Source organism: Plecotus auritus (genome assembly GCF_963455305.1).
Source record: "Plecotus auritus genome assembly, chromosome: 2".
NCBI lineage: Eukaryota > Metazoa > Chordata > Mammalia > Chiroptera > Vespertilionidae > Plecotus > Plecotus auritus.
In genome coordinates this window covers 54,235,985-54,261,056 of record NC_137771.1, presented here as the reverse complement: position 1 = coordinate 54,261,056, position 25,072 = coordinate 54,235,985, and positions in this window count along the sequence as shown.

Sequence of the window (25,072 nt, the reverse complement as noted above, 5' to 3'; positions counted from 1 at the left end):
CCCATAATATCTTTAATTATGAATGTATGTATGAGGATATCTCATATGCCTTTCTTGGGAAATAAATCAGATTTAATTTTTATTACAACTTTTTTTTTATTAAAGTATTGTTGGAAGAATACTAAAATCATCTTTTGAATGAAAGGAATAGATTGCTTTTTTGAGCCCTTTTATTTTTTGACCATCTGTACAAGTATAACTGAAAGCATAATCATAAGTATTTTGGTATCAAAAGAATAAGTAGCTAAGCTATAAAATTATAAATAAAAATCACTTATTTTGTTTTAACCTTTATAATGAAAATTGTATTCTCATAAAGGATCAAAGTTTGCTTAATACTTCCTTGGATTTTTAAAGAGGTAATGAGCAGTAAACTCAGCTATTACTCATACATATCACTAAATGCAATTCATTGAAGAGCAGCAAACTATGAAGAAGGAAAGATGTCTTCTTTTAAGGGGAGAGACTTTGGTCTGATTTCATATTCTATGAGTTCTCATCCTTCAATGTAATGCTTAAATAATTTTATGCAGAACACTACAAATAAAGGTAGAAATTCTTGAAGTGTGTTTGACTCTCATTTAATTGAAATGTCTCTTCTACAACTGTGTATGCTAATTCAACCAGCAAACTTGATGTGCTTTTAAATGATACAAAGCTAGATAGTATATTACAATTTGTAAATGGTACATCATGATGTTAAGAAAAATCTGTGTTGCTTTTACCAATCCACTGGCTTGGGTTTCTGTAAATCTCTTTTATCTGCATCAATAATTACCATACTTCAGCAAGGCAGTTTTAATTAAATGTCATTCTTTAAAATCAAGAAACACTTACCAGGTCAAGTAGGTCTAGGATAAAACTAAAGTTTGCTCTCAAATCATGGATTACTTAATATTCTGTTATAAAGAAAAATTGTAAATGGGGCATACATAATTCTCCTCATACAATTTTAATGAGATTTTGGCCAGTTCAAAATTGTTTCCTCTGTATAATTTTGCATCTGCTAGTTGAAGGATAATACTTTCTTGACTATGAAAAACATTTCCACAGCAAAACAGTTCATGCAATAAATCTCATATTTCTTATTTTTATAAAAATGACTGCAGGAGACTTATAATTAGTTTTTGCCAAAAGAAATGAAAGTGCTACCCAGGTTAAGATTCTTTAGCTACTTTATAGAAGTTCAAAAGATAGTCTTGTTAACTGTTTCATTGTATTTGTGTATATGTATGTGTATAAAATTAAATAGATAAGTTGTATGAGATATATTGTACAATATCTAAGATATTAAAGGTCTAATCCAAATTATGTGCTAATTTTAATTATTTGAGGAAAATATTAAACCTTCAAATATTCTTACATATCAAAAAAAAAACCATCACCATTCTTCTTTCTATTATTATTATTATTAGAGAGAGAGGAAGGGAGAGAAAGAGAAAATCATCAATGTGAGAGAGAAACATTGATTGATTGCCTCCTGTATGCACCCCAAGCAGGGATCAAACCCACACCCTGAGTATATGCCTTGACCAGGAATCAAACTAGTCTCCCTTTGGTGCATGAGAGATGCTTTAACCAAGTGAGTCACATTGACCAGATCTCAATTACTTTTATTTAGTATCTACTACATGTATGTTGAAGTGGAGTCACAAAGAAGTGAGCAATTAATTCTACAGAGATAACATAAAAATTAAAACTAAATTACAGAATCACCATCATTAAGAACTATCTAAATTCTTGGTGAATGGAAGTTCTATAAGTAAAAATTTAAAGAAACAGCCACATCCAAACTGGGAAGAGGGGCAGAGATGCAGGACAGGCTGATCACACGCCCATGTGAGGCAGATAAAAATTGGGAGGGATATCTTGGCTGCAGAGGTCCCCCCTGAGAAGCCAGGTGTCCCAGCCATATACCAGACCCCAAACCCAGGGTTCCAGGAGGGAAATCCTCATAATTTCTATCTGTAAAATTCAGAGGGATTGAGTCTGAGTGAAATGGACAGCTGGTGGAGACCCAGGCAGTTCCTCATAAAGGATCCATGCACAGATGTATGCAGACTAGCTCCCTCTGAGCTCTAGAACTGGAAAAATTGCAGCTTGAGGGGCACCAGGGACACATGGGAAAGAACTGAGTTGGGTCCAGAAACTGGGGAGCAGCTTTCTCCCAAATAGAGATGCTGGCAAATTCCACTATTCCTTTGATGAGCTCCCCAACTCCCACAGAGCCAAAGGGCAGGTGCCATGCTTGTGACTCCATCAAACTAGCTTATACTGTTTGCCCTGCTCTGATTATTCCCTGAGTCCTCACCCCACCCAATTTTGGGGTTCACTCAAGGGTTGCCAGTGGTGTTTCCACACGAATGGCCTATTTTGGCTCATGCTTCAGATTTTCCTAAAGTCTTTCAAACAAGTAGATCTGGCCTCAGCCTGCCCTGTAGCTCTTGCTAAATGGCCCCAGGCTTGGCCCTAGCAGCAGCCAGCCTTGGTTCACAGAGTGACCTTGCCTGGGCACCTCCAAACCCAGCAACAGAAGCAGCTATCTGTAGATTGCTTTTTAGCTTATTCTGGGTGGGCCTGGGCATAAAACAGCTGGCAACTGACCTTGGCCCACACCTTCCAGGAGGCCTTAGAGGCAGCACACCAAACGGACACTTTCAGACCATGTTGAAGTACCACTATCTAACCACCTCCACAAGCGACACACTCAAAGGGTGGCCACTCAGTGGGCACCAGACCTTATTGAAGTAAGTCCTGATGTTTGGGGTGGGCCCTGCATAGCTAATCCTCTACAGTGGTCAGAGGTCAGTGGTAGGTGTTTGTAGCCAGTCCTTGCAGCTGATCAACCTGGGAATAAATCCCTCCCATTGACATGCTAACAACAATCAAAGCTCAACTACAATAGGAGGGTGTACACAGCCCCAGTGGGGAGGCTCACCTCAAGAACCAAGCTTACGTGATCAGGGAGGCTGTGCTGCTGGGCCCTACAGAACACCTACTACATTAGTCCACTCTACCAAGCCTGGGACACATAGGAGTTCTACCTAATACACAGAAGAAGAAAAAAAAACAAAACAAAACAGGGAGGCTGCCAAAATGAGAAGACATAGAAACGTGTCTCAAATGAAGGAAAAGAACGAAACTCCAGAAAAAAGAATGAAACAAAATAGAGATCAGGAATCTACTAGATGCAAAATTTAAAACAGCTTATACAAATGCTCAAGGAACTTAGCGAAAACCTCAAGAGTATAAAAAAGAACCAGTCAGAAATGAAGGATACACTAACTGAAATGAAGACTAATTTATAGGTAATCAACAATAGAGTAGATGAAGGCTATAATAAAATCAGCTATTTGGAATATAAGAAAGCAAAAAATACTCAGTCAGAACAGCAAGAATAAAAATGAATAAAAAAATGTGGATAATGTAAGGAGCCTCTGGGACAACTTCAAGTGTACCAACATTTGTGTCATGGAGATACTGGAAAGAGAAGAGAGAAAGTGAGAAATTGAAAACCTATTTGAAAAAATAATGATGGAAAACTTCCCTAATATGGTGAAAAAAAATAAACATAAATCCAGAAAGAGCATAGAGTCCCAAACAAGATGAACCCAAAGAGGCTTACACCATGACACTTCATAATTAAAATGCAAAAGGTTGAAGACAAAGAGAGAATTTTTAAAAAGTAACAAGAAAAAGCAGTTAGTTATCTACAAAGGAGCTCCCATTAGACTGTTGGCTGATTTCTCAGCAGAAGTTTGAAAAACAGAGGGGTTGCAAAGAAATATTCAGAGTAATGAAAAACAAGTATCTACAACCAAAGCTATCATTTAGAATCCAAGGACAGTTAAAGAGCTTCCTAGACAAGAAAAAGCGAAAGCAGTTCATCACCATCAAACCAGTATTATATGAAATGTTAAAGGGTCTTCTTTAAGAAGAAGGGAAAAAAGGATAAAAAATATGAACATAAAATGGCAATTAATACATATTTATCAATAATTGACTCTAAAGGAGAAAATAAATGAACAAGCAGAACAGAAACAGACTCACTCATAGATACAGATAACATTTTGACAGTTGCCAGATGTGAGGGGATTTGGGGGAATGGGTGATAAAGGTAAAGGGATTAAGAAGTACAAATAAGTTGTTATGGAATAGTCATGGGGATGTTGCTTCTTTGTCCTCTTCTAGTGCCCTAAGTATATTATGCTATTGAATTTAACATATGTGTTCTAATTCTTTAAGTAGTTATCACCGAGTTTCTTACACAATAAGTAGTCCATAGTAAATTCTGTTTATCTAAATTGAACTGAAACATGAAACATCTTTTTATACTTTTTTTTTTCAGCTTGATACATATTAGAAACAGACTTTTAACAACTAAGTAAATGAATGAATGAATGAATGAAGGAAGGAAGGAAGGAAGGAATGGGTTGTATAATATGTGTGCTGGACATGTACACATGACATAGAGTCTACTGAGTCTACATTTAAATACCATTTCTGCCATGTAACTGGCATTTAATTAGTTTAGAGATGCTCAACCTCCTTGAACCTCAGATTCTTCCTTTAGAAAAAGAGAACATAAAACTACCTTCCCATGTGATCACCAATAGAGAATGAGATAATGTATGTGAAATGATAACTACAGACCCTTATTAAGCAATATGAAGTGCCTATTACCATATTCTGATCTCTGTAACTTTGAGTATGCTATGAATAGTCAATGTTCAATATATTGTAGTTATTAGGTATTCACTAATTAGGTATTAACCTTCTTAGTTGTTAACATTGTTGTTATTATGAATATTCTCATTTTTATTCCTTAAACACTCCCCAAACCTGATCCTTCAACAATATTCTAGATCTGATAATGAATGAGGGGCATTTAAAAACTAGTCAATATGCAGATTAAAGTAGGCAATAGAGTTGAGAATTTTTACTATTTCAAATGAAAAGAGAAAAGCCATTCTAAACAATGAGTGTTTCTTACAAGGGAAACTACAGGGAGTTATAAGTTGACCAAATTTTAACAAGTTTTATATGGCTACCAAGCTGTCTATTGATATTCATTTTCTACAGACTACTAAATTGTCCCACAGTTCTGGAAAAAAGTCATTGAAATTTCCCTTCATTATATATACTGCCTTTGAGAGACCAGGGACCTTCCTAAAGAGCCATCCAATGTGGAACTAAAAGCATTTGAACCGTTTACAGACTAAAAATAGGTTATATTAGTGCAAAGTGAGACATTCCTGTAAATGTTAAGGACTTTAAGACTTTTTATAATATTTAAAGTTATTCATTTCTATTCTAGCCATGCAAAAACTCCAAATTTTGTACTTTCTTAAGTCAAGGCATCAGTGATATGCTTTAGTTAGTAATAGATAAATTAGTAGCTAGTATTACTGGAGCTGAGAATCACTGCTACTGAAAACTTTTGTGAAACTTATATGTGATTCTTATACATATTTTGATATATTTATTTTCTATTTCCACTTAGTATCCTTGTTTAAATTAGAATAAAGGAAATATTTTATTGTAAGTTAAAGGCCTATATTTCCCAAATATGCAAAATATCATTGCCTTATTAATCATAACCCTATCTCAATTTTGGGAAAATAAATATTTAAAAAATTCAAAAAAGTTATTTGTACATCAGCTTTAATTAAAATTGTGCATTGTTGATTATATTTTCAAGTTATAAAAACATTGTCAATGATCAAGCTATTCAAATGTACAAAATAAAACCAGGTATTAAATTTTTTACTTTTATGATTATACTTGTTTTAAAATCCAGATAACAATGCATAAGGATTTTTTTGCATATACATTAAGATACTAAAAATACTTCAATTTAGCAAATCTGATTCAACATCCTTTTAAACATATTTTGAATTTCAATGTAGGAAAAGGAATGTTTTTATTACCTAGTATTTGGTAGAAGACTCTCTTTTGGAAAACATAGAGAGTGATACCACCCATTCAAATGTTTGACTTTTCTGCTGGACCATTGCCAGGGTTTTTTGTTGTTGTCATTGCTGTTTTCTCAAAATTGTTTTGCCGAATGAGTATATGAATTTTCTAGTAAGACACTACTATTAAAAAATATTTTACTATTGAGTCTTTCATTCATTCATCCATTAATTAATTCCAACTGCTACTGAGTTTTTACACTGTGCAAATCATATAGTTTCTTCTCATCTGGAACATTTTATTTGGGTAAGGAAAAAAGTGCTTTGAAAATATAAATATTACAAGGATTTATAACATAAAAACTAGATTAAAAAGCACAATGAAAGCTGTTTAGAAATGCTTTGAAGGAAGAATGAAATTTCGATGGTGAGAATCAGAATTTCCTAAGAACAATGACATTTGAATAGGTGTTCAAAAGATAACTAGAGTTCCATAGGTAGAACCAGAGGAAAGACATCAGTCAAAGTAGAGATCTGGGAGAATACAATGTATATTTGAGTAATATCACATAGATACTGAGTGGGGTCTTTATTCATAGGAAGAGTTTGAGATAATTTGAAAGCTAGTTTGCAAAGTTCTTGTTTGGCAGGATACAAAGTTTAAATTAGGATTATATTTAACTAGTTTATTATTTGTTCCTACTCTGCTTTATTCTAAAATGTGTTTGATTTGACTTATAAAAATGTTTAATATAAACTAGAATAAAATAAATAGACATCTAAAGAAAACTGCTAATACTTATGTAGAACTTATTTTGATAGGTTTATGAGCAGGGATATGAAAAATAATATAGAGTTTAAATAAATAAAATGTGAAAGTGCCTTGGACAAATGGCAATAGGTTACTGGAGGAGGATTCTAGAAGCCCTGATTGTTGTCTTCCTCCCTTTTATTTGTAAAGGTATTGATATAATTCATGGATTACCATGGACTTGACCAGTTTTGGTGGAAGCTAATAGCATCAAGTGGGAAAATGTAAAAGGAAATGTCACAGGCATTGCAAATAATAAATCAGAGTAACCTGGACATTGGAAGAACTTAAACAATTAGAGTAATCGAGGCTAGAGAAATCTATGCCAAAGTTGCTTGAGCAGTGAGATGAACCAATATTTTTTTTGATAAAGTGTTTTTTACCCCAAGATTCCATAGATATAGATCTAATGCAGGCATAGAAAGTGAGGTTAAATATATAGCAAGTTTCTACTTCTCATTATATGTGGCAGATTGGAAATATTCATAATTTCTTTACACTCCTCCCATTGTGATGAGGTCTATTTTTTCTCCTCTTGAATATGGGCTGATTTGTGTCTACTCTGACCAGTGGAGTATGGCTGAAGTACAACTATGCAGATCTGAATCCAGACTTCAAGGAAACTGGCAGTCTTTATTTGATTTCCAGGAGCCCTGAGCCATTACATAAAAAGCCTAACTAGCCTGCTAGAGAGGCCTTGAGACCACATAGAGATTAAAGGAACCCAGCTGAGCCCAGCCCAGACACCTTATAAACACCACCAATGGGAGCGTAAGAATCACCCAGCAGAGCCCTGTGCAAATTACTGACCTACAAAATAATGGTGCTGCTTTAAGCAACTAAATGTTGTATAGTTTGTTACAGCGGAATAGATTACTGTAACAGCCTACTTTACAAAATTTTGTATAGGAAGATTTATTCTATTTCCAAGAACTTTATATAAAATGCGTTAAATAATTCATTTATCAAACAATGAATATATACTGAGTAGCTCTATATAAAGCACTGTAACAGATGCTAGAACCATGCAAATGAAAAAAGGTAAAGATTTTTCTCACTAAATGTCATAATTCAGTACAGAAGCAAGGGGTGATACTGGTTAAGAAAGTAATTGAATAGGGTACATTTAGACATGTTAGAAAGTTGCAGATATTAGCTGAGCAAAATAGCAAGAGATCATAAATGTAGTAAGAACAAGAAAAAAACAAAAAGTAATTGAACTGATCATTTAAAAAGCCCATTGCTCAAATGAGCATGCAAACTGAAAATAAGCCTTCCAAAACCAAACTTCCACATATGTTTAAGGTCATAAACAAATGAGAAAAAAAATTGAGTTCTTTAAAAAAATGGAAAAGTAACTTGGAATTTAAGATACCAGAACCTTTTCATGGATTTCAAAATTCATCCAATGTCATTTTCACAGTTCATTTATTTGTTCCATTGTCAATTTTTTTTAGAAGAAAGACATTTTCTATGTGGAAAAGATTTCTGATTGTTAGTTCAATCTTTTGGTGACAGAAGAAAAGAATTCACTGTAGAGGTGGTAAGTATCTTTCATAACTTTGTACTAAGTTTTCCTCCTTCCTGTTAGGTTATAAACAAGCACTCCAGTGGTGAAATAAACCCATGGGTGTGTTTTTTTTGTGTGTGTTTTTTAAAATCATTTGTTGAATCTAATTCTGCCCATGAATAATCTTAATCCACTTATTAGTCCTCTACAATTCCTCCCTTATGTGTTGAGTGACTATCTGCCCTCATGTCAATTTCCCTGTCCTCATTTTGCTCATTTTCTAGAAGTTTGTCCCATTTGCTCAGTTCTACTCAATAGAAAGGCCAGTTCTAAAGCATCACCTGATAGAGTTTTATTTTTGAGTAGCCTTTCTCCTATAATTTGTCTTTGAGTGCCATAGGCCATAGCTAACTGTTGGACCCCATCTTGCTTCCCTGATCCTCCTTATGGTCAGTCCAACAAAAAAATGGTCAATATTGAGCAACAAATACTACAAGTTACTGCAGGTTACCTCCCTCTTTCTTCCCCAAGATGCCCATTTTGACACTACTTCTCAACCCATTCCCTAAATTAAGCCTTCCTCCTTGTCTAACAGATTGCATGAATTTCTACTTTTGCCCATCCTCCATAGTCCTGTTTTGGTTGTTGTTTGTTTGTTTTTCACTTAGTTATTTAATACTCCAATCTGTTCTTAAGAGGGATAGGGAAGACACCACTCCAGCACCTCTTATTGGATTAAATTTGCACCCAATCTTTTCATTAGGTCTCTTATATAATGTTAATGCTTTTTGGCCTTCAAATTAAACTAGTTAATTTGAAACAAGATTTCAGAACTGAGATAAGAACAATTGTAAACATATACATATAGGTAGACATTTCTTCCACATGTATATGCTCACTGTTCCATATCTTATAGTGGCTCAAGGAAAGTTTCTTTGTCAAGAATCTGTGTATCTTTCCTGCCAAAGTCATTTTTTTTCCAACTCCAGACTTAATTTTAAAAGAACATGTTTGTACAGTATAATAAAACTAATTTTTCTTAATTAGCCGTGCAAAAGAAAAGGTCTTTGCACGGGAAATTATTTAATCTCTGAACCTCAATTACCTATACTTTGAGGAAGTAAATGCCACTCATATAAGATACATTTTGTTCTCTTCTTGACCATCTCTTGCATTACTTGGGGTGGAAATAGAGGCAAAATTCTCCTTGATTCCTTGCCATTACAGTATATTCTGAAAAAATCTCATTCAGAGCAAATTAAGCTACCTTCTGGATCCTAAGGGCTCTCCTAGAGCTGTTGAAAGTATTAAGGCATGTTTCAATGTATCTGAATCTGTTTTGTTCAAACAATAGTGGGGGAAGCCCTGGGGAGGGGGTCAGAGTAGAATGGAGGGGGTCAACAGGAAAGAAAAGGCAGACATCTGCAATACTTTCAACAACAAAGATTTTAAAATGTACTATCGCATCTCTGGGAGAGTTGTAATTACTTTTGTGAGTAATTATAAGATTTTATAAAGAAAAAGACTTCACGGAGGAAGCAATATTAAAGTTGAGTTTAAAAGATGAGTAGAAACTGGGTAAGAAAGAGCAGAAGAGGAAAACTAGCCAGAAGAAGAGCTTAAGGTAAGAAAGTTCTATATAACATCCATTTTAGGAAAGGTGGTTAGTGTATCCTGGGCAAGGGGCAGGTTATGAGACTTGAAAGTGATTTGGGATGAAGCTGGAAGGATCCTTGAACAGCATGCTAAGGTTATTTTGCCTTAATGTAGACAACAGAAACAAGGCGAGTGACTGACATGGTATCTCCCACCAGTTCTAGATTCCTGGTAGGTCCCAGTTCTGAAAGTTACCTGAGATAATTAGCATGTTAATAAGTGGAAACTTAGAGATTCATCATGAAAAAGATGCTAACAGAGTGTTTAAAAAAAGCTCTTACTCTGTATCACTGGAGATACACGGGAGGCCACTTCTATGAGGACCAAAATCTGCCTTTGATTTGCACTGGAATAAAATTAGGAAGAGATTAAAAGTTTGGGGAAATGACTTGTATAGGAGCCAGGGCAGTTACTCCCTACATGGATGTGATTTGCTTAAGAACAAGGGTCAGTGATAGTGGTCAGAATGAACAGTTCTGAGGTAATAGGTGTACGGGGATGTTCAATAGAAACAGGAGTTTGGCATAGAAAGAGGGCTGCTGAGGGAAATAGATGGACAGGAAACAACAGTATGAGTGAGGAGACTCTCAAACCCTCCAATGACCTTGCCAAGCATGTCAGTCTTTGCTTACCCAAATTATGTCACAATTGGCTAGTTTAAATGAACTTGGAAATGTAACAAAAAGGACAGAAAAGCCAGAAAAAACAAAACACACCTTTTTTTAGAAACTGGGCCCTCAGCTTATTTTTTAAAGATGAGATCTATTTCTCAGATTCTTTGTCACCGGTTTTCTTGCTCTTTATATTTACATGCTCCATCATTACTATCTGGCGGCTTATCTGCTTGGTGAGGAAATATGTGTCCTATTTGCCTCTTGGATTATGTTTAGCTCAAATGCACTATGTTGCTTTCTTTAAAGTGTACTTTAGAGTTAGGGGTAATTTGTATAGAGTTTGATTTACCTTAATACAGTTGTTTTTATTTAAACAACTTTCTTATTTATCTGGTTTTAAAGCTAAAGATCATGTCTAGTGGAAAATCCACATAAAGCCACACTCTTAGCAAAATGTAAAATGAAAAACAAAAACAAAAACTAACAGAGGTTTGATTTTCATTTATTGTCACCAACCCCTGAGACACTTCATTATACCCTTTGCCCTAATAGGCTTTCAGCAATGAAATGAACATTCCAAAACCCAGGAACTGTTCCTAAGGTTTATTAGGATTGCCAGATATTTTTCAAGATCTAAACCCTACAAAGTGGGTGATAATTTTGAAGAAAACAATTTTTTTTTTTTTACTCTTTCCTTTAAATGAAGATGTTTTTAAGCAAGGATATAACATGATTTTCTAGGTGGTAAAAATCTAATGTGTTTATCTGCTTTTAAATTAAGATAGTAATTTGGCACTCACAGTGTATCTAAAAACATAAAACCAAAACATTGAAGCTGCCAGGTGTCTAATTTTCTGTTTGTTACGCTTATGCCTATGAACTGAAAAGTCAGGCTGTTTTGAACAACTTCTGCAAGCCCAGGTCATACTTCAGTACCTTGGAATTTAGCCTCTTGGGCTTCTAGCTACTTTCAAATTCAGCCAATATAATATGGGGGGAAAAATTCTAACCCTAGATGATATAAAGATCCCCAGCTTTTAACTGGAGAATGTAAATCACTTTAATGCGCAACTTTCTTTATATGTTCTATCTATAGAAGATGAATGGATCAGGTGAGTAGTGGAATGATTATTTTAATATAATCATTTGTATGCTGAAGGGAACCAAAGTTTTGCCTCCCCAAAATGTGTCTTTTGAGATACTGATTTTAAGCTGGTTATTAAGAAACAAAAAAATCACAAAGAACCTTTGACCCTCCCCCTTTCCTGCCTAAGAGATTCAGATGGAAAAGCCTGCTTGGGGAACACTCTTTGGGAAGGAAACCTTAGCATTACCTAGGAAGGATCCAAGCAGGTACCTGTTAACTAAATCCCCAACCCCCACCATCACCACCATCTCTGTCCCATTGTTTCTGTGTTGCCTACCAGGAATATTTATTATGTGCTCAGCAATATCTCAGCTACCTGTAAGTTGGCTATTTCTCTTTAAAATGCCAGACCGCTGCCCCCTTTTCTCCTTTGTCCATAAGGATATATAAGCCTCAATTGCCCAATGTGTTTCAGGTCTCAATCTTATGGCATCCCTATATGTGCATTCATATAATAAACTTTGGACATTTTCTCCTATTAATATATCTCTGTTCATTTGATTATTATTCCAATAGAAGAACTTAGAAAGTGAGAGGAAACGAATTTTCTTTTTAGCCTCCATAATGCTAATTATTGAATGCTGCTAATTTTCCATCAATTTGTTGGCAAAACAACACCAGAATGTTATAGGCAATTGGACCTCAGTTCAGTAACCTTGATACTTGAGTTATGGGTAAGTAAAAATTCAGAGCCAAGACTTCAAATACATGAAAAGGTTTTAGAATGTCACATTGGTAGAAAAAGTGAAGCTGCATGGGACCAGGAAACAAGTTACTGAGGCAAAAAAAAGAGGCTCCCTTGCAACTTAGGAGAAAGACAGCAAGGAAATAGGTGCCTGGCTCCTAGGGAAAGAATTGGGTGGAGAAAGGCCCAGTTGTGCTGGAGAGAGAGCTGTTCTGGGTTCCTCCATCCTAAGGACTTTTAAGGGTGGAGATTTTAGGGGCAGTCCCAGTGGGAGGATCTCATCAGCTTTCCAGGTGTGTCCTTTTAGGGTTGTGATCTCCACTGATTGGTCAGCGACTTGCAGGGGGGGGGGGGTGTGGTGGAGAGGCGGACATGGTGGATTGTGGGGGAGGCATCATTAGTCATTGCTGCTGGCCCTGATGTCAGCCATAGCATTGCCCCCCCCCCCTTGTTGCTTTTCTGGGTCTGGACCTGAAATACAACTGAGGCCCAGATGTTATCTCTAGTTTGACCAAAACTCTGTCTCTGTAGTCAACAGACCTGAGGCTTTGTTCCAAGATTTTTATGATGCAGATTAAAATCTCATTGTCTTGAGGGATTAATGCTTAAGGGAGTGGCCCTGCAATATGGGAGTCTTAAGGATATTCTCCATCCTTTCAGTTCTTCCTATAAGGGTGGGGAGTATTTTCCACATGACTAGTGACATACAAGGGGAGGGAAGGTCAGGAGAGGGTCTGAACCACATCACCAGCAATATGTCAGGCACCAGGCTTTCCAACCTGGTGACTTTCTGTACCCAGCTCACCATCCTATCTCTGCTCATGCCTACTACAAATTCAGTTAATGATTTGACTAAATCTCTAGCTAAACAGTCATCTATGAAGGGAAATAACTTGATTTAAAGGGCATACAGTATGCTTGCCATTTCAACTGTAAATGGCACACTGAAAAAGCAATTGGCAGAAACTAAGGAGTTCTATATTCATTTTCTTGTTAAATGCTCATTATAAGCCACTGAAATAAGTGATTTTAATTCAATAACATAGGTAAGAAACTTGAAGCTCCTTATGGTAAATTGCCTACTTTAAAAAAAAAAATATCTTATTGATTTTTTACAGAGAGTAAAGAAGAGGGAGAGAGAGTTAGAAACATTGATGAGAGAGAAACATCAATTAGCTGCCTCCTGCTCACCCCCTACTGGGGATGTGCCTGAAACCAAGGTACATGCCCTTGACCAGAATCGAACCTGGGACCCTTGAGTCCTCAGGCCGACGCTCTCTCCAATGAGCCAAACCAGTCAGGGCAACGTTTTTAACTATTAATTGAGTGAATTCACTTTCCAAAGACACTGCCTCAATGTTAACATGATTCAGTGACCTAAGAATGAGATGGAAGCCTTCATGCTATTTAAAGAAGAATGATAAAAGTCTCCAACAAAGAAGACTATAAATTATGAAAATCACTAAGCAGGTAATTTGTTTTAAGGCAATGATTGTAAAATGGATAACATGGCAATCCCCAGGTCAGATAAGTACCAGAATAGTTTATTTAACCAGGCAAGAGGAAAGGAAGCACAACAAAAAGTGGCTGGTTAGCATCACGCCAATTCTACTAAAAGTCTGTGCAGGCCCTGATTTATAAACATTTGCAGAGATCTACACAAAGAAGGACAAATCAGATTAATAATTAATTCACAGCTGACGAAAGTCATTAGGCTACAGAGCTGTTACTATGAATTGCAGAGCTCTGACATTCACCATATTACTGCTCATGCCAGTGTAGATACGGGCACATTAACTGTGAGCTGCTGACAAGAGGTAAGCTGGAATACAGATCAATGCTGTTATTATGAAGACAAAACCAGCACACCAAAATGCTTTCCTCCCACTGTCTAACATCATCCATATTGATGTTTTCTGTCAATATATAATAATCCACTGTCACACTTGATGGGACAGGAGAAACAGATTACAGAAAAATTGCACTGGAATATGTTTTTGTACATTGTTTCCCTGGAAAGGTATAATCAGAACAGTTATTGATTTGAGAACTTTGACTGCTTGTCCCAACAAGATGCATGAAGCATGGCATGAGAGGTTACATTTTTTTTTTCATTCATTTCACCATTGTGTTTAAAAGTGTTGGTTAAAAAACAGAAATATGGAATTTATTTTTCTCACACTCTTCCCTTGCTTTCACGGGTGTAGGGCAAAACCCGTGGAGTTGTTCTTGATTTTTCACTTTCTCTCTACAACACAAAAGTCACCATCTTCAAAATATAGCCCCAACTAAGATTAGTTTTGTCACTGCTTTTTACCACCCTAGTCTGAGCCACCATCGTTTTTCACCTGGCCCTGGGTGACTGTAGTGTTTTCCTAATGGGTTTCCCTGTGGCCCAAGCAAGTTGAAAATTGTGGTTGATTAATATAATCCTTCTTCAAAACTTACTGGTAGTGTCCTATATCACTGAGAGTCAAAACCAATGTCTTAAACATGACTCCACAATTTCCTCCCAAAGCTCAATGCTTCATTATACTCTGACCTCATCTCTTGCTACTCTCCCACTATTATTTATTCCAATCAATTATTACATGGACTAAATTGACATTCTAAGAAACTGTAGGGGACACTTCTGCCTTAAGTCCTTTTTATTTGTACTTTCCACCACTTAAACATATCACTTTCTCCAATGAGTCTTTCTTTAAATCTCACTCTATTTATAATTGAATTGGCATTTCTTTTTTTTATCCTTTCTTTTTTATTTTTTTCATAGCAATTACTGAGAATGTTCTACATATTTTACATATATATTTATTCTTGATTACTAATTTATATATAAGCTTTCTCAAGGCACTGATTTAGGAGGAAAGGGAATATATATTTTTTATTATTATTGGTATTCTCAGCATCTGGAATAGTTCTTGCCACACAGTAGCCTCTCAATAAATAGTTTTCTCAGTGAGTAAATGAGTCACTAGATCAAAGAAAACATACTTCAGAGTATTCATCATATATAGTACTAAGTATCTAATAAAAGTATGTTTTTAAAACCAAGAATTTTAACTTTTGACTCACCCTGGACAGTAAGCTCCCCTTTATAACAACCATTAAACAAGTAACTAAATAAATAAGAGGATTTCGGCAATAAAATTAACATTTTAAAACTAAGAAACTATTCTTACAGCTTAGTAGTAGTGTCAGACATTTCTCAAGGTACAAACCCAAATGGATGGAATGTAATTTGGGGGGAAAAAAACTAACACTGAATGAAAAAGGGGCCACATAACTAAACTTGACAAGCTCAGGGAAGGCCTGCATGGTGGCCTCACAAACTTAGAGACCTAATGTAACCCCATGGGATGGTCTGAAATGAAAAATTTCTAACTAAAAGCAGTTCATGGCAGGTAGTCATGTCCCAAGTGGGTGTTTTTCCCTAACACAGGTCAATCTTTACCTTTCTGAGCCTGTCCTCTTTTTTTTTTGCATTTATGGTAACATACTTTTGGAATATCAAAGTAATTTCCTCCAACCCTCACACCCCTCAAAGCAGAGCCATTGCACCAGAGCAGAGGCCACAAATTCCCTCATTGTTATTATTATCATGGTAAGTGTTAACTGGTAACAAGCCTATACCCACAAATGTAAAAGAAGTATGTGTTTATTTATTTCACTTTTTAGCCAATCCCAGACACTTCTCCTGCTTTCCTCCCCCTCCCCTGCTTCCCTAATCTACACCAATGTAACCCCTTTGATTCTGATGTATAAAATAAGTGGTAAAACTGTCATTTTCTGAAGATTTTTCAACAATTCTCCCTGGCAATTGTCTGTTTGGCTCAAATAAACTCATAAAAATTCTCTACAGGTTTGAACATTGTTTATGTTGACAAAACAAAACCCAGAAACACTAACATGGTGAAATGTTTTTAATTACTTACTCATAGATTTACTCAATATTTAATATAAATGAATTGGAACTACAAGGGATCAAAAACTTAGGGCTGAAAGTCTTAGAGCCATATCCAACCAAAAATCAATAAGAAATATTGAGAAAACATGTCTGATATTACAGGGAGGATCACGTGGAACAATTCAATGTACACACAGATGTTTAGGAGCAACATCTAAACAAAACTGGTTCCTTTATATAAGTAAGAGAGTATCTGAAGTCATTGTAAACAGTTTAAATCCTAGGAGTTAGACGAGCAATAACATGCAAGGCTTATTTGGGTGCAGCAAACTATCTCTAATTTCATATCTGAACATCAGATATCATAGTGACTTTAAATGATAACTAGTGCTTAATCACTGTGATGATTAATTGTATGTGTCAACTTGGCTAAGCAAGGTGCCCAAATGTGTGGTATGACATCATTCTGGGTGATTCTGTAAGGATGATTTTGAATGAGAGTAATATATCAGTGGACTTTGAATAAAGCAGATCAAACTCAATAATGCAGGTGGGCCTCACGCAATCAGTTCAAGGCCTAGAGATGTAACCACACAGAAACCTTATTTTCTTTCATCTGGCCTTGTATTTTTATTTTTTCCCTTTGACACAAACTGGCATCAGTGCCCTTGTTATCAGTAGAGGGCCTTCTGTGTCCCGACCCGTGCTGGTGGGAGTGGAATTCCTGTGATGGTCCATGAAAAGGACTTTACTGAGACACACATGGGAAAATGAGTGATTTTTATTTGAGTGGAATTAATCCCTTGAGTTTCCAATGTCCCATTCCCTTCCTCTCACCATGGAAAAAGTCCAGCCTTGCCTGTAACAGGGCTAGAATTAAGGTCACCGCCCAGAATTTCTGCTCCACGTTAAAGCACAGTTCAGTCCAGTATCTGGCCAGCTTAGCTTGTGTTCCCAGCTTCAGTCCACTGTGTGTGGACCTAAGGACACGTGGTGGGCTAGTGCATGTGTGAGTGTGGGTCAAGGAGCAAGAGAGTGCAAGGGAGCATGAGCATAAGACCAATCAAGAGAGAGAATTCCTTTGCTTGTGGATTTTAACCTTCTAATAAGATTTTGTGCCCTTGTAGTGCTCCACCCCTTAGTCAGTTACCTTTTTTCCCAGGTTAGACCTTCCCTACATCATTCCAACTTCACTAACCATTAGCCTATCTTCCCCTTTGTTGGGTCCCTTTCCCCAGTGATCTGCAGGAAATGGATGAAGCTGGCCAGATGACCATGCTTATAGTGTCTGGCCTCCCCTTTGCTTTCTTCCTATTTTACTATTAGCTAGCTAATTATGACAATAACAACCTGACTCTCTCACTTCCCTTTCCCTTGCTTAATCATTAAGCTACAGGACAATGAGATTCTGGTCAGCATCTAGTAGTCTTAAAAACAAAGCCTTGGATCTGTTGACTACAGAGGCAGAGTTTCAGTCAAACTAGAGGTAACATCTGGCCCTCAGTTGTGTTTCAGCTCCAAAATGACCCCACTGGCTGTATCCTTACAAAACTAGATGAAGCAATGCCATGGCTTACATCAGGACCAGATGCAATTATCAACTACCCACTACCCTAGCACTGACCAGTCAGTAGAGACCATATCCCTGACCATGACTCTCACTCCCTTAGTCACCATGATTATTTTCTTCCTATATAATCCATCCCCTAGAAGCCATTGGGGAGCCTAGTCTTTGAGCATGAGCTGCCTGTGACTGTGAACATGGCACCATCTCCTTAATAAATCCCTACTTTCTTGGCTACAAACTACCACTTGTGTCTTATTGGGCTTTGATGCACATAGGCAAATGGTATCCTTCAGTCTGGTAACAAAGAGAACAAAAAACTGACTTTTTGTGAGCAAGAGGAAGTTCTAACAACAGATATCCTTTGTACTTGGACTGTTGCATTAACTATTTCCTGGTTTTCCAGTCCAATATCCTTTAGAATTGAACTACAGATTTTGGACTCGCCAGACTCCATAATATGTGAGCCAATTCCTTTAAAAATCAGTGTCTATCTATCTATCATCTATCCATCTATTATGGTTTTCTGGAAAACCCTAATACAGTTATTATAAGTAGTTTAATCAATATATTAGTAATGAAGAAATGTTAAAAAGTTGAAGCATTTTCAGATAGGAGTAAAGATCATAGATTCTAAAGCCAGACTACCTGGTTCTGAAATGTACCTTTGTTATCCAGAAGCTTGAGCCCCATTATCTCTAAAATGGAGAATATCTGCAATTCTGATGCATAGTTATCAAAATTAAGTAGATTTGTGTGCATGTGTGTGTGTGCATTTTCAAAAGAGCCTGGCACTATATGACTCAGTTACTTTAATAATAATAATAATTTTCTTAGAGAGCTCACCCAGTCAAGATCCATCAAAATACAATGAAAGGAAAATTGGCACAAAACCTTATGCTTAGGATCAAAGAGCTGATTAATGGCTGACTTAGACAAAAATCTAGGTCATCTGATTTGAAACTTCATGCCTTACCTATACTCATTAGCAGTAATTATATTAATGTATTCAACAAAATAAAGACATGAGAAAGTGGAATATAAAAGATATATGAATTTTTGCTTTTAAAAATAACTGCTTTAGATTATAAATATAACACTTGCCAATCACTGAAATTTTGAAAAATCAAAAAGCACAAAAATTACCTGCAGCCCTACCACCCATGTATAATAATCTTACCAGTTTATCTATTTAAAATTTCTGTTTTAGTCCTAGCTGGTTTGGCTCAGTGGATAGAGCGTTGGCCTGCGGACTGAAGGGTCCCAGGTTCGATTCCGGTCAAGGACATGTACCTTGGTTGTGGGCACATCCCCAGTAGGGGATGTGCAGGAGGCAGCTGATCAATGTTTCTCTCTCATCAATGTTTCTAACTCTCTCTCCCTCTCCCTTCCTCTCTGTAAAAAATCAATAAAATATATTAAAAAAATTAAAAAAATAAAATTTCTGTTTTACAAATTGTTTTGTTCATTTTTAAGTTTAATAATATATTTGTTTTTAATTCTTTATTAATTATAACCATTTTATCACAAAAATAAATTTCATGTAATACCTCTTTGATAAAATATTTTCAACACTATGCACTTGTAGTTTTCAAGAGATTTCTGTTTCTAGATACATAGAGATTAAAATGGATAATTAGGCCCAGCCAGTGTTTCTCAGTAGTTGAGCATTGACCTATGACCCAGGAGGTCATAGTTCCATTCCTGGTCAGGGCACATGCCCAGGTTGGGGGCTTGATCCCCAGTAGGGGGTGTGCAGGAAAGAGCCAAGTAATGATTATCTCTCAGCATCAATGTTTCTATCCCTCACTCCCTCTCCCTTTCTCCTCCGAAGTCAATGTATATCTATCCTATATAATAAATGCCTAATAAGCTAAGTGTCCGGTCATCCAATCAGCCATTTAACCAATCAAAGCATAATATGCTAATGATATGCTAAGGCTGCTCAACCACTTGCTATGACGTGCACTGACCACCAGGGGGCAGACAGTTGACCAGTCAACCAGTTGCTATGATGTGCACTGACCACCAGGGGAAGACAGTCGACTGGTCGACCAACCGCTATGACGTGAGTTGACCACCAGGGGGCAGACACTACCACTGGTAGGTTAGCTTGCTGCTGGGGTCAGGCTGATTGGGACTGAGTGAGACAGGTCGGACATGCCCTGGAGCCCTCCCTCTGTCCCTCCTTGGCTGGCCAACCTCCTGCATTCATCCCCAGCCCCAATCGTGCACCAGTGGGGTCCCTCAACCTGGCCTGCACCCTCTTTCAATCAAGGACCCCTCAGGGGATGTCAGAGAGCCGGTTTTAGCCCAATCCTTTAGGCCAGGTCAAGAGACCCCACTGGTGCATGAGTTCATGCACCAGGCCTCTAGTATATTGTTGAAAATAAAAAATAAAATGGGTAATTTGAATTGGAAGCATTATCATATTTTTTCTGTACCTTTGATGATAACCTCATAGCCAGGAATATGGTAGCGACCTGACAAAATGCTTGTTAAATAAGTAAATGATCTTAGTCTTCATTAAATAAGAAGTCATTACAATTGCATGAATACAGATTTGAATTAGCTAATGAAATTAATGATGTTAATATCTAAACAGAGAAGTATAATTGAAGTCAATTGTCAACTGGATTTTCTTCATTTTTATACTAATGTATATGTAATGATTGAGATCATAATGTTTGGGCACATTTTCCTTTATTAATCCTTCAATTTTGTCTCCGTGACATGCCAGAATTAGTTTCTTGAAAGTTACTTTCTTAATGACTTCCAACTAATTCCTTAGCAATAGTTATATTTAAGTGATTGAAAAATGAATTGAGCATGTTTAAGCACAGCCACTCGTGTCAGTGCAGATGTTTTAAAAGTTTCAATCCCAGATAATTACTATAATTAATGAAATTTTGATGCAACAACGACTATTCTCAGACTTTTTATGTATTATTTTATCTCAGTTTCTGTCTGTAGAGGTCTGGAATTAACTCTATCAAACAAACTTTCTGGCTTATGATATTAAAATATTGTTTTCCTAGAGAATAAATTCACCAGAAACACTATCAAGATGTTTCTACTATAGGATACTAAATTGCATATAGTTTATTTTATAAAATGTGCTTTTTACAATTACATAACAAGAAGATACTTTATCTATAGTATAAAAGGGTAATATGCTAATTAGACTAGACGTCCTTCTTGATGTAATTCTGGATGTCCTTTCTGACAAAGCTGGGGCTGGAGGGAAGCCAGCCTGGGTCCTGGGTGCCTGCGGGTGGCCCAAGTCGCAGGTGCCTGCTGGCAGCCACAGGAGGGAAGCAGCTCAGGTCCCAGGTGCCAGAGGGAAGCTGGTGCCGGCAGTCGGGGGAAGGAAGGCCTACTCTTGCACAAATTTTCATGCATTGGGCCTCTAGTATTATTAATAATTGCTTATTTTAAATGGTGGAATTATAGTTGATTTTTTTCTACTTTATTTTTTTCTACTTTCAGTTTCTTTTAAGTGAGTATGTGACTTTATATTGATGCTATAAAATATTTTTATTTGTACTTTTTTTTTTATATGCCTCTCAACTTGGTGTCTAAATCTTTAAGAAATCTTAGACAGAAAAAAAATACAGATCATCAGTTGATTTTAGCAGGCCAGGGGTTAAATAAGAGCTTTATTATTAATATCATTACATTCATTCATTCATTACAATACCCCTGTTTTACTGATTTGATATTTTACGAGCAGCCAGCCTGGGTTTTCTCTCCAGGGACTTCTGATTCTGAAGCCTATGTTCCTCCAAATTTGAAAAAAATAAATAAATAAATAAAAACTTTCCAGAAGCTGTTAAAGCATGAATTTTTATGATAGTCAGGGAGGATATATCTTTGAAGACACCAAGAAAAATTACTTCTGCATGGCATATTGTTACTGTGAAGCCTCTGGTATTTTGTCCTACTTATAAGCAAACAAATTAACCTATCACCTATTTGTAGATAGTAGTAAGAGATTCCTGGGTCATAGATGTGGGCCTTTACTACTCATGGTGCAAAGGGTAGCATAAACATCAGCATATTTATTCCCTTCCTTTTATCCACAGTATCTTAGGAGAGGAGCTCTGAGCTTTGAGGATCCCTCAGCATCTTTTAAAATGGTCATCAAGCATACCTTCCTTTTGCTATAGTAGGAAACACTATCTCTTTCAAGCCTGTTTGTTAACTTTACAAACAGGATTGTAAAGGTATTCAGAATAAACAGCAGTTAGAACCTGACTTGGAATATGCACACACACACAAAAAAAAAAAAAAAAAAAAGAAAAGAAAAGAAAAAGAGAGAGAGAACCATGGAGAATTATTTCTTGGCCTTACCAAGTTGCTAAGTTGGTTAGAGCATTGTCCCGATATGCCAAGGTTGCAGGTTTGATCCCTAATCAGGACAGGGTATATACAAGAATCAACCAATAAATAAGTGAAACAACAACTTAATCTCTCTTTTTTTCTCTCTCTCTTCTTATCTATCTCTAAACTCAATAAATAAAATATTTTAAAAATTATTTCTTAACAATATCCATCCCTTTCTATATTCTTTTGGTTTCTGATGAAGCTTTCTGTGATTATACAATACTGGACACCAGGTTAGCCTGACCATTAGAGACTGGGACAATATCTGTTTAATTTTTCCCCTACAGCAATAAATTAAATTTATTTTTAACTAGAGGCCTGCTGCACAAAAATTCATACACTCGCGGGGTGGCAGGGGGCGGCGGGGGGGGGGGGAGTCACTCAGCCAGGCCTGCACTCTCTTCTCACAGTCTGGGAACCCTCAGGGGTGTCCGACTGATGGCTTAGGCCCACTACCTGCTGCAGGAGGTGACTGGGTGGGCAAATCAGGGGATGGCGCTGGCCTGAGAGCATCAGGCCATGTCCCCCCAATTGCCCATTCGCCACCACTGGTCACCGCTCCCCCCCCCATTGCTGTCCCCTCCCTCTGCCCACTGGCATGCACCTTGGCTGGCCTGGGGCTGCCTGCTCACCAACCCCACCCCCTGCTGACTGGTCATTCCACAGTTCAGTTGATTTGCATATTACGCTTTTATTATATAGGATAGGACTATAATCAGCAAGATGAAATTAACTTGAAGTATTGACCTTTTCCATGGCCTAGGGACCCAGCCAGAATAAGCCAGCTAAACAAATTCCTCAAAAGCCAGGTAGCTTTCTCTTTAAGTTTCTATATTTATATTGCCACTTGGTCCAAAAATTAATACAGGTTCAACAAAATATATTAGTGAATGTGCAAACTCTGCTTTAGCCCAAAGGGAGGAAATCTAGGGCAATTCTATTATCCATAACAGCCATGTTCAAAAAGCTGAGTCAGACGTGAATACTTTATAGAGCTGAGGTGGTATCATTGTTCACTTCAGTCAAAGTTAGGAACACATTTTGGACCACCTTTTCTAATTGAATGGATCTATTTGTAGAAATACAGACCACAGTGTCTGCATCAACAGTGGGCTTTTTACACCTCTTGAAGATCTCTACAGTCATATGAGGATTGCATGATCTATTGTTGTTTCCTTAAACACTCAAAGGTCTCCTATGACCACCTCTAAGGTGAAAGTTGTGTTTGGAAAAGAACTGTAGTTCAAGAACTGTAGTTTAATGTGGTACCCCGGGGGAAAAAAGTGTTGTTAAGAGTAGTTGAGGCCCTTCTACTGTGATATCATTCTGGGGGCAACCATTCTGGGAGCACCATTTGACATTACTTGAAAAGTATACTCTTGATGTCTGGTAGTAATTAAGGTTCAAAGTTCAAATAATTGGGTTAAATTCTTGTTTGAAAGGATTGCCTGTCCAACAGATTCTGCTAGTCCACATCACAAGCCAAGTGGCATTTCTCTGCCCCATGAAAAGATTGAGTGATGGCTATAGGAGTGGGAGTGGAAGATATCCAGAGGTATTGACAGGTGTTTCGTATAGAGGAACAAGATCTAGGGGCCACCCCTAATCTGTCATAGTGACTTCTCAGTAAAGTTAAGGGATATTAAAATCAAATCGTCATCAAACATATCTAGCAGAGGATGGTAAACTATGTCAAGGGACCCCCAAGACCACTCGTGGGCTCAGTGATTTACAAAAATCACACACAGGACTCAGGAAAACTGTTATATTCAAAGTTATGGTTTATTTCAATGAAAAAATACCAATCAAAATCAGTTAAAGGAAAAGGCAGATAAGGGTGAGATCCAGAAGAAACCAAGCTCAAGCTTTTAAATGTCCCCTTCCAGTGGAGTTTCATGAATATGCACTTAATTCTTACAGCAAACTTGTCTGACAACATGTGTCAAGTGCTGCCAACCAGGGCCCTAACCCAAGCCTTGATGCCCAAGGTTTTAACTGGAAGTCCCAGAAAGGTAAGTGAGGTGGAGTGAGCCAACGTTTGGTAGGACTCACAATTCTAGCAGGCAATGGTAGTCCTTGAAACAAAAACAGAGCACTTTACCTTATGCCCAGCCTTTAATGGTGGACATATTTTTTTCTGTCTTTATTTTCTCTTCATTTTTTGAGATTTCCATTACACATCTATTGACATTTGATGATGTCTTACAGGTCTCTGAGGCTCTACTCATTTGGCTTTTTTTCTCATATAAATATGTGTGTGTGTGTGTGTGTGTGTGTGTGTGTGTGTGTTAAAAATGTCTATCGATCTATCTATAGACTCACTAATTCTGTCTTTTGTTACCCCAAATTTTCTGTTTAACCATTCTAGTACATTTTTTATTTCAATTGTATTTCTTTAACTCTGTAATTTCCATTTGGTTCTGTTTTATCAGTTCTATGTCCTTATTTTTTGTGTGTTTGTTGATTCACTATTGTTATAATTTTATTTTACTCTAAACATGATAGATATCATTTAGTTCATTAACCTTATTTTAATAGTTGATCTGAAGTCTTTATTTGATAAATCTAACATCTGCCATCACTTATCTTCCTTGTTTGTTTTTTCATGTATCACTCTCTTTTTAAAATAAATGATATATTATAGCAACTCTGGATTCTATTTTTATCCCTGTAGATTTATGCTGTTATTGTTTTTACTTTAAAAAATTACTAGTGTTGGCGAGAGAAAAATGGTGGCGGAATAGACAGACGTGTTCCCAGCCTTGTCCCGGAGCAGAAAGAAAGAACAGCTGAGGGCGCACTAGGAGTGTTTGTTGGCAAGTTGGGGGACAGCTGAACTCCAGAAGAAGGTGGGAGACTGCTAGACGGGGTTCCCCT